Genomic DNA, 11264 nt, shown 5'->3' with positions numbered 1-11264 from the left:
GCTTTCATAGCTCAGTTGTTTAGAGCACCCGTTTAGTAAGCGGGAGGTCTTGAGTTCAACTCTCGATGAAAGCATTTGCATTTTTTTATTCGGTTGGCTTCAACTCGGCAGAAGTCAGACAACACCAGCTCGTACTTGCTGTATTGTTTTGTTTCTCTATGTCTATGTCCAGGACACCGTCAACAACCAAACATGTCTATCCTAACACACGCCGTAATGCGCTCGTAATTGTGATCAACACAATGCGGTTGCAACTATATCAACTCCCGGTAACAGGAATATTAAAAGCATGACCTGTATTTAGCCTTTTGTAAGGTTTCTGTATTTAGCCTTGACATGGTAAGAGATCAACATTGATAATTAGTATGCTTGGAATGCTGACATGATCTTTTTAGTTAACATCTGACAAGTTGCATGTACCATACACACAACATATACTATACTTGAACTTGTAACATGCAACAGACAAGTACTAGTGCGAGTGATTGGTGGAGTAATTAAATAGGGATTAAGACTTATCGCAACACATTGCCAGAGCAGGAGCCTGTACCATGGTCTTGGCAACCCAACCATAAGAAAATTTACCTAGGGGAACCAATGTTCACTGTTACTGTGGATTCAGTTAAATGCCTCTGGAAAATTTTCAGATAATATTTTAAATTATTTTTTTAGCATATCATATACTGGTATTGAACTATTCTTGCATTTTTTTATTCGGTTGGCTTCAACTCGGCAGAAGACAGACAACACCAGCTCGTACTTGTTGTATTGTTTTGTTTCTCTCAGTCTATGTCCAGGACACCGTCAACAACCAAACATGTCTATCCTAACACACGCCGTAATGCGCTCGTAATTGTGATCAACACAATGCGGTTGCAACTATATCAACTCCCGGTAACAGGAATATTAAAAGCATGACCTGTATTTAGCCTTTTGTAAGGTTTCTGTATTTAGCCTTGACATGGTAAGAGATCAACATTGATAATTAGTATGCTTGGAATGCTGACATGATCTTTTTAGTTAACATCTGACAAGTTGCATGTACCATACACACAACATATACTATACTTGAACTTGTAACATGCAACAAACAAGTACTAGTGCGAGTGATTGGTGGAGTAATTAAATAGGGATTAAGACTTATCGCAACACATTGCCAGAGCAGGAGCCTGTACCATGGTCTTGGCAACCCAACCATAAGAAAATTTACCTAGGGGAACCAATGTTCACTGTTACCGTGGATTCAGTTAAATGCCTCTGGATAATTTTCAGATAATATTTTAAATTATTTTTTTAGCATATCATATACTGGTATTGAACTATCCTTGTACATAATCTACATGATAAGATGTTGGACGCTAACCTGTTGTAACATCAGCTATCATGTCGCAGGTTCGGCCCCTGCTAAATGCTTTTCTTTTTTGCATGTTTCATCTACTAAAGTTGATAAAACTAGATGAAAAAGAATGAACGACCAGGAAGTCGAAGCTCGGACACGTAGTTCACTACCGACTTAATTTAACTACTACAGCACTCCAAGAATTACCTTGGATGAGAGATGGTCCAGTATTTATCTACACTTTGAGAATTTAAATTCATGTTTACAAAATAAAATGATTTTGTTTGCATGAGAGTACTGTTTACAACACTTGAAGAATTATGTTCGATGAGAGATGGTCCTGTATTTTTTACACTTTTAGCTTTTTAAATTATATTTTCCCGAAAAATTATTGGCTTGAGAGGCCTATTTACCGGGGGCAGCGAGAAACAGAAACCTCCCGGTATCTGATTTGTTTGCTTGATACCCAGAACCTTGGCGTGTACACCAGCTAGTTGGCGAGAGAAAATAGCACTATGTCAATATGCTTAGATGGTCACATACTCACAGCAAGTACAGACCACACAAAACAACCAACAACACATAGGAGAAGACATGAAAAGGGGAGGAGGTATCTGTGCTGGAAGGGGCAGCTGCGCTTGTAGCATTGTTCCATTTTTTTATATTTTTGTTGTGTTCTTCCAAGGCGTGCAAAATAACACCTCTAAGCTGTGTGTAATACACCTTTTTTCTATATATTTTTTGAAACATGCATAACCAGTTATAGGTCTTTCCAGACAAGCTAAAGCACACGTTGTAAGGCCTTGTACATTGAAAGGTGCTTAGTAAAATAAACCGAATTTTTGTTAAACAACGGTGCTTATTTTCATAGAAGGGGCACCTAATTAAGCATCCATCCTCTAAAAATAAGCATCAGTGCATAGAGAAAAACTGGTTTATTTCTCTAAACATCTCCCTAAGAGCATACCATTGTATAAGGCCTAACAAACTAGCAACTACGATCCACGAAATACGCTTGCAACTATCCACTCCCGATACAAAGAATATAAAAACCATGACTTGTATTTAGCCTTGACGCGGTAAGAGATCAACTTAGATAACTGTTATCCTTTGGAATGCTGATATGAACTTTATAGTTAACATCTGACAACTTGCATGTACCATACACCTAACATATACTATATTTGGAGTTGTAACAAGTAGCTGACAAATTCTAATGAGACTTATGGGTGGCGTAGTTAAATAGGGAAGAAGACTTTTCACAAGGCGTATAGCAGGAGCTTGTACCAAGGTTTTGGCTACCCAACCAAGATATTTTACACAGGGGTTCCGGATTCACGGTTACCTTGCATACCGCCAAATATCACTGAAAATATTTCAAACAATATTCTGAATTCATTTTTTAGCATATGATATATTTGTATTGAAATATTCTTGAATAGAATCTACATGCTAGGTTGTTGGTCGCTAATCTGTTGTAACGACAGCGTTTAGGTCACCAGTTCGAGCCTATTGGCTACTTTTCTTTTTTGCTTATTTCGCCAACTTAAGTTAAGAAAAAAAATATGCACGACCGGGATGTCAAACCTCACATATGTGGTTGAGTACCGACTGGGTCTAATCACCACATCACTCAAATAATTACATTGTATGAGATCGTCCTGTATTTATCAACAGTTTTGGCGTTTAAACTCAAGTTTTTCCACACGCACATTTTTTTTTTGCATGAGAGGCCTATTTATGGGGGAAGCGAGAGCAGGAGCTTGTGCCAAAGTTTTGGATATCCAACTAACAAATTTTACCAAGGGGTACCAGAATTGGTGGCTACCATGCATGGATACCGCCAAATACCGCTCGAAATATTTCAAACAATATTTTGAATTCAATCGTTTTAGCATATGATATATCGGTATTGAACTCCTCTTGTACCAAATCTGTATGCAAAGTAGCAGTTGGAGAGTAAACTTGCTCTCTTGATTAACTGATTATCCATTACATCAGCGATTACAGATATATATGCCCCATGAAGTGGGCACGCAGGCCCGGGGAGTCGGTTCAGATCCTATATACAAGGAGGCGTCATGCGCACTACACACACTATATAAATACATGTTAACACTAGTAGAAAACGGGCCTATTGTCCCGGTTCATAAGGGCCTTTTGTCCCGGTTCCAGAACCGGGACTAAAGGGTCGTTACTAATGCCCTGACCCTTTAGTCCCGGTTCTAACCAGAACCGGGACAGATGGGCCTCCACGTGGCCTGCGTGGTGAGCCCAGGCAGGAGGGCATTTGGTCCCGGTTGGTGGCACCAACCGGGACCAATAGGCCTCCACGCGTCAGCATTTCTGTGGCTGGGTTTTTTTTTGAAAGGGGCTTGTTTAGAGGTTTTTGGGTTAATTTAGTTTGTTATTAGCTAGCTAATAGAGAGAAGTGTCCTCTCTTATATCTCCGTGCTTGGTTTATACCAACGCTATGCTATGCCTAAACATGGCTTAGATTGAAGTGAAGGCAACATATGTGGTGCATATGTCGAAAGTAATACTAATTAATTCTAACTTGATCAAGTTTGGATTAGTACTACTTTCGACATGCACCACATGCATGTTGCCTTCACTTCAATCTAATCCATGTTCATTTCACCCACTAATATATATATAATAACTCTTCATGCTCACATCATGCATCATCATAATAATAAGTCCTACTAATCATCATGATAGAACTTCTACTCGTTATTATAATAACAAGTCATACGATCATCATCCTCATAGTCATCGAACCCAACCCTACTTAATTGTTCTTAGCACATGATCATCAGTATTAGGTAGGACCTAAATACCCTCTTTAAGGTAAAATAGCATAAAACAGTATAGACCTCGACTCTCCATTATGGAGAATGGAGATCATCCTGTCTCCAATTCTTGCGCCCCGCTTCCTTTTGCGTCCAAAAACCTCTTTACGAGTGTCCATACATTTTTTCCATTCTCTGATTTGCATGTCTCCACTTCTTTTAGAAATCCGGTATGGACAGTTGAGATTCGTAGGATGACCTGGATATATGTTCAAAACATCAAGGCGACCATGCTCATACATCAGATGAGGCACACAATCCTCTGGGATTATCTGTTGAAAAACATAGTAATAACTTCATAGTTAGCAATGAAGTACTAGTTCTATATAGAAGTATGCAAAAGATGCACGTATGTCGTAATAGTAAAAAATCTTACCAAGGTATCTCCATAGTAGTTACCGTAGTTCAACACGTGCACTAGTGGCACGTATTGACCATAATGTTGAGGAGTTCGATTGTAGATATTGTAATTCTCAAGATCATTACAAAATCCAACCAGATGAGTTTTCTCCTTGTAAGTTAACTCAGAGCCATCGGTGTAGTAAGTTCTATCTACCATCTTCTGCACATTCTTTGATACTTCAAAATAAGCTGTCAATGGAAATAAGCTGTCAACTATTTTGAAATGAACAATATAAATTAGTTAATAATTAACTATGTTTGAGAAACTCACATAGCGGTAGAACTGGAGGCGTATCAACAAGGACCCAAATGTCCATATTGTCTTGCTCGATTTCAGGATCACCAAGATCCATGGTGACAAGCATACCCTCATCAAAACCATACAATTTGCAAAATGCTTCCCAATTTTTGCAACCAAAATGGGTTACGCTCTCAGCATTATACAACTTTACTTCAAAATCCACATCATGATGGGTCCTTAGGTGAATTTTCTTCGTTTCAAAATTTTCATGGTCTTCAAAATCCATCCTCTCCAAGACATAGCGTCTTGCATGACATGGGATAAACTATACTCGAATTGTAAAAGATGAGAATTACATGTTGAAATAGTTGAAGTCATGCTTAATTATGAAAAAAAATACTTGTCGTCGTTGCGTACCGTTTCAACTTCGAAGGTCTCCTCGAGCTTAATGCTGAAGCGCCGATCATCGTCCAGGTGAGGCCTGTCGCACAGACCTCGATCGTCGTGACACCAGTCGCACTCCCCCGGGAGACTTCCCTCGTCTGATGATGACATTTCCTATACGTTCATAATTCAAAGATTAAACATGTACAATTAAATATATATATATATATGTACTACAAAAACTAAATTAGATCATTATTATTCAACTAATCATATGCATATGCCTTGCATAGTGCTCTCCAATTTGAGCATTCAATAAGAAAAATCAAATCGCAAAATAAAGTAGTATTCAAATTAGGATGCATTCAATTATAAGAAAAACTACATCATCTCCATGTGTTTGTACATCGAATATTATCACTAATACACGTCGAATACTATCATACATATCGCCAGTACAGCTAGAACCATAGCGCCCGACGGGTATCGGCGCGGGCGATGGACACCCAAAGGGAAGGAACCATCACAGGATCATAGCTCCAGTGAGATCCCTGAATAACCTGCCAGGTATTCTCGAACCTGCCCTCCAACGCAACCATGTAGCGACGGGCGTGCTGGTCCTCCTCGCTGACACGGTGACGTACCACCTCCGCGGTGTCCGGAAGCCTCGGCACCGTCAGTGGCCCACGCTACCGCCACCAAACAAGGATCGGGTCAACGACGGGCTGGCTCCTCACCAAGCTACGCCCCCCGGAAGGTAGCGCCTCCCAGTACCACCCCGGCGGAGCCCAGTCCCGGACATGGCCCATCTGGTCAAGCAGGTGTCGTCCTCCGCCGACTCGACGACGAGGATGCGGGATAGGCATCGTCCACATCGATGCGGGAATAATTTGCTTTAACTAAAAAAATAAACTAGTTCTATTAATTTTCTTGCTAAAAATAAACTACTTCTATAGTAAAATAAACCAGTTTTATTAAATCAACTAGTTCAACTACTAAGCACTTACTATAAATAGAATAATGTAGTACTTACTAAAAATAAACAAGTTTACCTAGTTCTAACTAATTCCATTAAAAACTTTCTAAGTAGTACTAATTACTAAAAGTTATCGGGGAGGGGGTATATCGACAACGACATACCCGATAACAAAAATAAAAAGAGGAAGAAGAAGAAAAAAAGAGGAGAAGAAGAAAGGAATAGAGGAGGAGATCGAAGAAAAAACAAACTTTTGCATATGCAACAATAATATCACCAAAAAAATGTATGAACAGAAAAAAATTCTAACTTTTGCATCTAAATTATACATCTAAATTAACTACAACAACTCAATTAACTATACATCTAAACTACGCATCTAAATTAATTACAACAACTCAATTAACTATACATCCTAAATTACGCATCTAACATCTAAATTAGGAAATTACGCAACGGGCCGGGGCGGCGATCGACGAGGAGGCCGGTAGGACACGGGGGCGACGGTGAGGGGCGCGGAGACGGCGACAGTGAGGGGGCGCGGCGCGACGGGCGATGAGCGAGGAGGTAGGGGGCGGCGACAGCGACGGTGAGTGGCACGGCGTCGGCGGCGAGGAGGCAGGGGGCACGGGGCGGCGACGGCGTCTGGGCCGCGCGGGACGGCGTCGAAGGCAGGGGCGACGGCGAGGCGCAGATCGAGGGGCAGCCTGGCGGCGTCGTCGGGCGAGGAAGACGAACTGAATGAAAAATTTCACAAGTGCTACTTATATAGACGAAGCATTAGTTTCGGTTCGTGACTGAAACCGGGACGAATGCGACCTTTAGTCCCGGTTGGTGCCACCAACCGAGACCAAAGGCCACTTTTCGGCAGCCCAAATGGCGGGAAGCGGCGGCCTTTGGTCCCGGTTGGTGCCACCAGCCGGGACTAAGGGGGCATTGGTCCCGGTTGGTGCCACGAATCGGGACCAAAGCCCCCTTTAGTCCTGGCTGGTGGCACCACGAACCGGGACCAATGCCCCCTTTAGTCCCGGCTGGTGGCACCAACTGGGACCAAAGGCCTTGTGCTGCCCTGGTTGGTGGGAGTTTAGTCCACCTCGCTAGTTGAGAGTGGCCAGCACCTGTTTATAAGCTCCGCTGCCTCTTCCCTCTCGAACTCCTCTGAAATGCAGGCTTATGGGCCCAATTGGACACTGCAATGCCTGTGGGCCTACTGGGCCTGCTGCGGGCCTGAATCCTGGCCCATGGTTGGGTTTCTAGTCGTATTCAGGCTGTGCTGGCCCAGTAGGTGGCATTTTTTTTCTTTTTTTCTATTTATTTTTTCGTTTCTACTTAGAACTAAATACTTATAGTTTTTTAGTGATTTCTTTTTTCTTTTAGGTCACAAAAATTACAAACTTTCTGTTAGTGCCATTAGCTTTAAAATTTGAATAGTTTAAATTTGAATTTTTTAAAATTTGTGTGAATCACTAGTTTATGAATCACTGGTTTACTAAATTTGTCTGAAAACACTTTGTGTATTATATTTACTATGTACAATCTTTCTGCACAGAGATACCAAAAATTAAAAACTTTCTGTTAGTGCCATTAGTTTTCAAATTAGAATAGTTAAAATTTGAATTCTTTGAAATTTGTGTGAATCTCAAGTTTGTGATTAACTTTACTAGTGCCATTAGTTTTCAAATTAGAATAGTTAAAATTTGAATTCTTTGAAATTTGTGTGAATCTCAAGTTTGTGATTAACTTTACTAGTGCCATTAGTTTTTCATTTCTACTTAGAACTAAATACTTATAGTTTTTTAGTGATTTCTTTTTTCTTTTAGGTCACAAAAATATAAACTTTTTGTTAGTGCCATTAGCTTTAAAATTTGAATAGTTTAAATTTGAATTTTTTAAAATTTGTGTGAATCACTAGTTTACTAAATTTGTGTGAAAACACTTTGTGTATTATATTTACTATGTACAATCTTTCTGCACAGAGATACCAAAAATTAAAAACTTTCTGTTAGTGCCATTAGTTTTCAAATCTTATATTTACTAATTGGAGGCACCATACGAGGCACCACGTTAATCCTTAAAATTAAAGAATTTTGACCGTTGGATTAATATATAATGTATCCATAGCCATCAGATGAAATATAAGACATGTTTTCTAATTGGAGGCACCATACGAGGCACCACGTTAATCCTTAAAATTAAAGAATTTTGACCGTTGGATTAATATATAATGTATCCATAGCCATCAGATGAAATATAAGACATGTTTTCTCAAACTGCCACGTATGGAAGCCTTGATCCCTTGGGACTCTCTCTATTTCCTAGAAAAAATAATTCTGAGCGGCCATATCAGTTAGTTGAAACACCATACGAGGCACCATGTTAATCCTTAAAATTAAAGAATTTTGACCGTTGGATTAATATATAATGTATCCATAGCCATCAGATGAAATATATGACATGTTGTCTCAAACTGCCACGTATGGAAGCCTTGATCCCTTGGGACTCTCTCTATTTCCTAGAAAAAATAATTCTGAGCGGCCATATCAGTTAGTTGAAACGTTAGATTTGTAGTCCTCCTTCCTCACGTTGAACATTGGTTGAAAGAAAAAAAATCAGCCACGGTTCCCTAAATAAGGATAGCCCCCTTCCATAAAAGTTGGGCGCTGAAAAAAAAACAGATCGCATCTATAAAAAAACAGAATTGCAGATTCCAGATTTACCATATATCAACTTGATGCTAGTTAGAATAGTTAAAATTTGACTTCTTTTAAATTTGTGTGAATCTCAAGTTTGTGATTAACTTTACTAGTGCCATTAGTTTTCAAATTAGAATAGTTAAAATTTGAATTCTTTGAAATTTGTGTGAATCTCAAGTTTGTGATTAACCTTACTAGTGCCATTAGTTTTTCATTTCTACTTAGAACTAAATACTTATAGTTTTTTAGTGATTTCTATTTTCTTTTAGGTCACAAAAATTATAAACTTTCTGAAGTGCCATTAGCTTTAAAATTTGAATAGTTTAAATTTGAATTTTTTAAAATTTGTGTGAATCACTAGTTTACTAAATTTGTGTGGAAACACTTTGTGTATTATATTTACTATGTACAATCTTTTTGCACAGAGATACCAAAAATTAAAAACTTTCTGTTAGTGCCATTAGTTTTCAAATTAGAATAGTTAAAATTTGAATTCTTTGAAATTTGTGTGAATCTCAAGTTTGTGATTAACTTTACTAGTGCCATTAGTTTTCAAATTAGAATAGTTAAAATTTGAATTCTTTGAAATTTGTGTGAATCTCAAGTTTGTGATTAAAATTACTAAAAAAATGAACATAGATGCGCCAATAGAGAAAATTCAACCTAAATTCAAATCAATTTCCATGAATTTCAGGGAAATTCATTATGAATTTAGGTCAAATTTCCTGTATAGGGGAATCTACTTTCATTTTGAGAGGAGCTCAACAATGCAGAGAGGGACGGGCTTATAAACCAGTGTGGGCGCCCTTCGGTTGGCGAGGTGGGACTAAACTGTGAATTGCAACGAGGAGCGACCATTTAGTCCCGGTTCGTGGCATGAACCGGGACTAATGGGGGGCCTTTGGTCCCGGTTCAGGCCACCAACCGGGGCCAACGGTGGTGGGCTAGGAGCCAGGCCCATTGGTCCCGGTTCGTCCCCCCAACCGGGACCAAAAGGTCAAGACGAACCGGGACCAATGGCCCACGTGGCCCGGCCGGCCCCCTGGGCTCACGAACCGGGTCCAATGCCCCCATTGGTCCCGGTTCTGGACTGAACCGGGACTAATGGGCTGACCCGGCCTGGACCATTGCCCCCTTTTCTACTAGTGTAACACCCCCCCCTCAGATGGAACGCCGTATGGTAGGACGTTCAAGATGGACCGAAACTCGGTGAAGATCGGCGAGGGCAGCCCCTTGGTGAACAAGTCCGCAGACTGAGAGCTGGAAGGGACATGAAGAACTTGAACTTCACCGAGTGCCACACGATCTCGAACGAAGTGAAGATCAATCTCTATGTGTTTAGTGCGCTGGTGCTGAACCGGGTTAGAAGAGAGATAGGATGCGCTAATGTTGTCACAATAGACAATGGTGGCGCGAGAGGGATGCCGCTGGAGCTCGTGAAGAAGCTGGCGGATCCAGCAGGACTCGGCCACACAGTTGGCAACACCACGATATTCCGCCTCGACACTCGAGCGAGAGACGGTCGGTTGGCGATTTAACGACCAGGAGATCAAACTGTTGCCCAAGAAAACACAGAACCCCGACGTGGATTTACGTGTATCAGGGCAGCCGGCCCAATCGGCGTCCGTATAGGACACAAGATCAAGTGATGGAGACTTGAAGAGTTGAAGGCCGTAGTGAGTGGTGCCCCGGAGATAGCGAAGAACACGCTTGATAAGCTACATGTGAGTGTCCCGTGGTTGATGCATGAAGAGGAAAATTTTTTGCACCACGTAGGAGATGTCTGGTCGGGTGAGGGCTAGGTATTGCAATGCGCCAGCAAGGCTCCGGTATGTAGTGGGGTTGGATAGAGGACGACCGGCGGTAGCAGAAAGTTTGGCAGTGGTGTCTATAGGTGTGGAGACAGATTTGCAATTAAGCATGTTGGCACGGTCGAGGACCTCGAGAGTGTACTGTTGCTGGCTCAAGAATAAACCAGAGGTGTTGGGGGTGACATTAATACCGAGGAAGTGATGCAACTCACCGAGATCGGACATGGAGAATTCCGCTTTGAGATAAGCAATGATGGAATGCAAGATGTGCGGTGTACTGGCTGTAAGAATTATGTCATCAGCGTACACTAGAAGATATGCAATGAAGGACCCTTGGGATAAGATGAAGAGGGAAGAGTCACTTCGAGAGGCATGAAAAACCACGTGAGAGCAAAAGCAACTTGAAGCGATGAAACCACGTGCGGGGGGCTTGTTTCAAGCCGTAAAGAGACTTACGAAGGAAGCAAACATGATCCGGATGAGAGGGGTCGATGAAGCCGGATGGTTGGGCACAGTAAACCGTCTCCTTGAGCTCTCCATGAAGGAATGCGTTCTTGACATCGAGT

General features: G+C 41.1%; 1 non-coding gene across 1 annotated transcript; it reads left to right on the top strand.

Moving 5' to 3' along the window:
* Window positions 1-74, top strand: TRNAT-AGU. Its single transcript has one exon. It is a non-coding gene; the product is annotated as a tRNA-Thr (tRNA).
* Window positions 75-11264: the final 11190 nt, after the last annotated feature.

This window comes from Triticum dicoccoides, unplaced genomic scaffold (genome assembly GCF_002162155.2).
Source record: "Triticum dicoccoides isolate Atlit2015 ecotype Zavitan unplaced genomic scaffold, WEW_v2.0 scaffold59314, whole genome shotgun sequence".
Lineage (NCBI taxonomy): Eukaryota > Viridiplantae > Streptophyta > Magnoliopsida > Poales > Poaceae > Triticum > Triticum dicoccoides.
The sequence above is the reverse complement of the archived record's forward strand: the minus strand, read 5'-3'. Positions and strand labels throughout refer to the sequence as shown.